Genomic DNA, 6,000 nt, shown 5'->3' on the forward strand with positions numbered 1-6,000 from the left:
CTTCCTAATCATGGAATCCTCAAAATTCTCACACCTTAGAGCCACACAAACAAAAGCATTTTTAAAGGCTGCTTGTATTCCAATATCTTTACAATTTGTATAGAAAGATGTTTACTAAAAGAGAAATTAATTAATACTGATTTTAGAACTGGCTTTCACATTAAAAAAGCATTCTCAAGAGAATGTTTTTAAATATAAAAAATCATAAACATAGCATTAAAGCAACTTGTGGAAAAGCAAGGTTTAAATATAATTTAGAAGGGACCATAATTTCTGAGAATATTTCTATGGTTCACTTTCTACATGAGAACAAAGTAAGGAAACAGAATTTTAATTGCTCATTATGAGACACTTGAAAGCTGCTTCTGGAATGATTTAGATAAAGGAAAATAGGACTGTATTTATTGAAGGCTTTTGGGGGGGTACTGAGAATTCAATTAAATATAATCCCATTCAAGAAACTATTTACTGGAAATTACTGCATGGCTTGCAAATATTCTCATTTATATAGGTCAGAAGACCTTGGGAGGAATTAAAACTAAAATCAAATAAAATTCAATTAACATCTGTTTAGATGCAGGAGAAAATAAAGGAAAAGACAGACTGAATACTGCAATTATCTACTGAAATAGTATTTTTTTTTTGCCAGTTCTGAAGTTTGAACTCAGGGCCTGAGCACTGTCCTTGGGCTTCTTTCTCAAGGCTAGCACTCTGCCACTTGAGCCACAGCACCATTTCTGGCTTTTTCTATGTATGTGGTACCGAGGAATCGAACCCGGGCCCTCATGTATGCTAGGCAAGCCCACTAGGCCAACTCCCAGCCCCTGAAATAGTATTTTTATAATTTTTTTTTCCAGTTGTAGGGCTTGAACTCTGGCCTGGGTGCTGTCTGTGAGCTCTTCAGCTCAAGGCTAGCACTCTACCACTTGAGCCATAGTGCTATTTGAAATAAATTTTTTTAATAATTTTACTCATGACTAAAATCGACTTGAAGGTTCTTTTGAACTCTCCTCCTTACAAAAAGGAGACATTTTACAAGCATTTAATTTTATATCATGCACTGACAAAATGACTATTAAAGGGGCTAAAAATAGTCTCCATTTTAACCTTATCCTCACTGGATGAAAGATTAAAAATGCTAATTTATGGCTTAAATCAGAGTAAGGATTAGTATTAACTTAAAAATCAAGGGTTCTGAATCCCCAAATTAAAGTGACGGTAAACACTATATTGGTTTTCATGGTTTAAAGCTGTGATTTATGTGTCAGTATGCCCTGACTCTGTTGCTTAAACATTTATAAACAGCACTATTTTCAAAATGAGCCTATAGACTGACATTTGAAGACATCAAAGAATGGGTGTCACAGTTAATACTGCTCAAATCACATGAAGAATGCACTTGGATCCTAGAAGGTATCTTCAAGGTGACTAAAAGGAATGTTCTTGCATTAAATTAACAACTACAGCAAGCACACATTTCATAAAACTTAGAAGTGTTTGAGCCTACTATTATCAGACTTCTATACTGACAACTTTTTTAGGAATACTATTTTGTGAGTTGGCATCAGTGGCTTACACATGTAATTCCAGCTACGCAAAAGGCTGAGATCTGAAGACTGTGGTCCAAAGCCAGACAGAGCAGGAAAGTCTGTGAGATTCTTATCTCCAATTAACTACCAATGGTTCAAGGGGTCAAGCATTAGCCCTGAGCAAAACAGTTCAGGGAAAGTGACCAGGCCCGCAGTAGGACCAACATAAAACAAACAAAAAATAACTATTGAGGGCTGGGAGTTTGGCCTAGTGGTAGAATGCTTGCCTAGCATGCTTGAGGACCCCGGTTTGATTCAGAGCCTGGGGGCTGTCCCAAGCTCTTTTGCTCACAGCTAATGCTCTACTACTTTAAGCCATAGTGGCACTTCAGGTTTTCTTGTGGTTAACTAGAGATGAGACTCTCATGGACTTTCCTGCCTGGGATGGCTTCATACCTCAATACTCAGATCTCAGCCTCCTGAGGCTAGAGCCACCAGAGCCCAGACATTTAAGTACCCTTTTTTTTGGGGGGGGGGGGACAGTCCTGGGGCTTGAACTCAGGGCCTGAGCACTGTCCTTGGGCTTTCTCAAAGCCAGAGCTCTACTACTTGAGCCACAACACCACTTTGTCTTTTTCTATGTATGTGGTACTGAGGAAGTGAACCCAGGTCTTCGTAGATGCTAGGCAAGCACTGTATCACTAAGCCAAACTCCTGGCCCCTTTTTAAGTTCTTATTCAGTAAAGTTACTCAAGGAAGAAGTATATTTTAATGGTATAATACCTGACATTTTTATAGTTCTGTCAGAAGAGGTTAATTTTTTCTCTTAAATGCAACATATTGCTGGGTGCTGGTGGCTCATGCATGTAATCCTAGCTACTTAGGAGGCTGAGATCTGAGGATTGCAGTTCAAAGACAGCCTGGATACAAAAGTCTGTGAAACTTTTATCTCCAATTAGTGCCAGAAAACCAGAAGTGGCGCTGTGGCTAAAGAGGTAGAGTGATAGATAGTCTTGGGTTGAACAGCTCAGAGACAATGCCCAGGCTGAGTTCAAGTCCCACAACCAAAAAGAAAAGAAAAAATCATCATAGCTAAGTATGTACATATTAAAAACTGTCATTCTTTTCAAATGTTTAAGCCCACTATGGAGTTGCTTTACTATATTCCTTATTAAAAACCCGTAACGAAAAACTGCTTTTGTAACCTCTCTGAAAAACTACTGGTTCCCCTGAAAATATTTTCTACGTCACTACTTTTGCTTTTCAGTCCTACTCATTTTTAAATATTCTTCTGGAAAAAGTGAAATACAAACAAGATAAAACAAATCTACTAAACAAAAACTCATACTCACTTCAAATCTATATGCCCACATCTCCATTTATTTAAACATACACACACATCACAATTCATTTTTAAGTAGCTTCCTTCATATCTAGAATCAGAACAAAGGAAATGCTTGCGCCATCTGATCTCTAAATAATCTCCCTGGTAACTCTCTAATACAGTGAATAAAGATGGCAACCAAAGACATAAGTCTATAAGCAAGTCTCAGTACCAACTCTTTGGCAAACACACTGAATGTTCCAGTGTCTGTTTCATTGCCTGTGAACTTTCACTACTCTATTCACTTGCATTCTACTAGATTTTTCACAGTAATTAGAGATTGACAAAAAATCAAAAGTTTCAGTGTGATTTTAAAGAACTTAAGCAATTATATAGTCTTATAGTCTAAAATTAAAGAGACAAAATTAAGTATTTACATAGTAATTTCTGTGGTGACTCTATGTTTTAATGAGTAGGACCTACTTTTGAGAGATTACTGGGTGGCAACCTTTATTACTACATTGTCTCAGGTAAAGATAGTGAGATAACAGAGGTTAAGTGACTTATACAAACTCATGTCATGAGTTATAGAGCTTAACATTGAATCCTGTGTCTGCTGTATACCATAAGTCAAAGAGCATAAAATCAATTCAATATAACAATGAGAATCTACAGACACTAACTATGAATATTTCCTTTAAAAGGTCAGCCTTTAAATGAGAGGAAGATTCTTTCAGAAATAGCAGTTATATTTATATACACTTGAAAAATCATTTTAAAAAAATCTCACAAGCTAAGGAGTTTCTTACTCTTTACCATACACAGTCATTGCTGGTCCTAAAGAAAGTGTGGTAAAATAACAAGTATCCTTCTTTTACCTCTACATGTCATTAAACAAGAAACTACACTTCTTGTCTTGCTATTTCCATCCATAGACTCAGAAAATTTTAATTCCTACCTGACAAAGATAATACGAGGAAGAATTTACTGTTTGTGAGCTGTTTTGAGATTCCAAAATGAAATACATAATCCAGCTGATCTTGAACCCTAGAAAAAAGACAATCTTCACTGAAAACAATTGCTTCACCAGATGCTTCCAAAATATGTTCTGTTAATTATAAAAAAGGTTTTTATTCTAATCCAACTTGACTGCAATAAATAATTGGACATTTTTCCAAATCTGTCTAGAAAGTTCCTTTGCCCATTTCAAAAATTTAATGCTTCTGCCTTTATGCATTTCTTCAATAATCACACTAAGTTATTAAATTGGCAAAAATTGTATGCATTTATTACAGAGAGCAGGGGCATTGAAGAAATGATGCGATTAATTGCAACATTAATGTATAAAACAAAGTAGCAGACTATTATACAAAGTTGGCTAAATTTAAACTTCGTTCTTGGAAAATGAAATTTACTGGAGAATATTAGGATATCCAATTTTAAGCACATCTTTGTAGATCAACCTTTAACAAATATTAACCCTTTATAGTTTCATGAGATTTGTCTGCAGCTGCTTCTTCTGCAGTGACTAGTGAACAAAATTATTAAAACTCAAAGCGTCAGTCACTAAGTGTAACAGTCAATATAGTCAGTATTTACTTCTATTAAGTTACAGCTGGTGAGGAAAAGCAAAGAGATTTTATTAAGTTGGAAGTTTCAAGAACTGAGTGGACACCTTAGAGAGCAGCTTACAACTTTTTTGAGATTTACTGCGAAGTAAAAATGTACAGACAAGTGAAGAGGGTCTATCTACACAAACCAGTTTAAATAGGAAAAAAAAATTGGAAACTGGAAATGGATCCAAAATGGAAAAGAACCCAGGGCAGAACCACTGGACAGAAAGCAAGGAGGCCTGGGAGGAATAAACGCCAGCGCAAAGCAATGCTCAAAAACAAGTAACCACCACAGAAACTGGCAAAAGAGAACGTGGACAAGCATCCAAAGAGGAAAATGAGTAATAGGTTACCCCAGGAAGCCCTGTGGGCCCCCGGGGCCGGACTCCGGCCCGCAGTCAGATGCCACAGGAAGGACGCGGTTTCTAGTCCAGGGACCCCGGGGCCGGGAAGGCGCGAGATGAAGAGAAAGACTCGCCAAGGGGGTGAAGACAGAGGGGGCCCCAGGGCCGTGGGGGGGGGCACCGGGGACGAGAGGACACCGGGGCCGCGGGGGGCACTGGGGAGGCAAGGGGGGCAACGCCGGACCCTGCGTGGGGGACGCCGGGGACTTGGAGGGCACTGGGGCCGTGGGGGACACACCAGAACCTGGGGACAGGACACCGGAGAGGTGAGGGCGGACACCAGGACCGTGAGGGGACGACACCGGGGCCCTGAGCTGGGACACCGGGAACGAGGGGGTACGCCCACCGGGGAGCCGGGCTGCGGCGGCCCGTGGCCCCGCGCCTCCGGGAGAACGTCCCGCACCGCTGTCCCTACCGACCTTCAGCGAGCAGGGACCGGGCGGGGTCCGGCAGCTCCGGCCCGGAACGCCACGGGAGGCCGAGCGACAGGAGGCCGAGGCCGCTTCCGGTCCGGCCAGGACAGGGGTGAGGGCCGGGGGGCGGAGGCGCTGCGGCGGCCATGGGGGGCTTCACGGACCGCTGTACAGGCTCGGGCCTGTCCCTGCGTCAGGCCGAGGGGCTAGGAATCGGTCCCTGCCCGTCTCAGAACCATCCCGTTCGGACCCACTCACATCGCCATCGCAGACACTGCGACCACCGCAGCCTCCCTGTCGCCGCCGCGGGTCAGTCACCGCCGCTCGGCCTCAGGCCCAGAGCCGCCGGAGAGCATGCGCAGTGGCGGCCTTCTCCCCTGAGTCCTCCGCTGGGAGGCAGCGGGCGCTACCTGAGCTCCACAGGTCCCCGGCGCGCGGCCCCGCCCCCGGCCAGTACCCTCCGCCCCCACCTCCTTCCTCCCCCTCCCTCTCTGAGGACAGGCCCCGCCCCCCGGCTTCTGCCCTCCGCTGCCCCTCCCCCCGCCTCGCCCCTCCCTCTCTGAGGACAGGCCCCGCCCACTCCGACTTCGCGCCCCGCCCCTCCGTGCGGCCGGAGCCGTCTCTGCTTCGGCTTCTATGTCCACTGAGATTTCCAGATTTGTTTGCCCCGTTTGGATCTCGTTTCCTCCCGCGAGAATGAGGGGTTTGCGTCACTGA

The 6,000-nt window shown here is 43.3% G+C and overlaps 1 protein-coding gene across 4 annotated transcripts in view; it reads right to left on the bottom strand.

Moving 5' to 3' along the window:
* The window catches only part of Fam135a (family with sequence similarity 135 member A), a 65,594-nt gene extending 59,889 nt beyond the window's left edge, over positions 1 to 5,705 (bottom strand). For all 4 annotated transcript variants that reach the window (XM_090338490.1, XM_090338487.1, XM_090338489.1 and 1 more), the window contains exons 1-2: positions 5,542 to 5,705; positions 3,812 to 3,900 (exon numbers count right to left, since the gene is read on the bottom strand). The gene's annotated coding sequence lies outside the window, so the exon portion shown is untranslated. The remainder of the gene's footprint in view (positions 1 to 3,811; positions 3,901 to 5,541) is intronic.
* Positions 5,706 to 6,000: the final 295 nt, after the last annotated feature.

The sequence above is a fragment of the Megascapheus bottae genome, chromosome 8 (genome assembly GCF_031878675.1).
Source record: "Megascapheus bottae isolate mThoBot1 chromosome 8, mThoBot2.hap1, whole genome shotgun sequence".
NCBI classification, from domain to species: domain Eukaryota; kingdom Metazoa; phylum Chordata; class Mammalia; order Rodentia; family Geomyidae; genus Megascapheus; species Megascapheus bottae.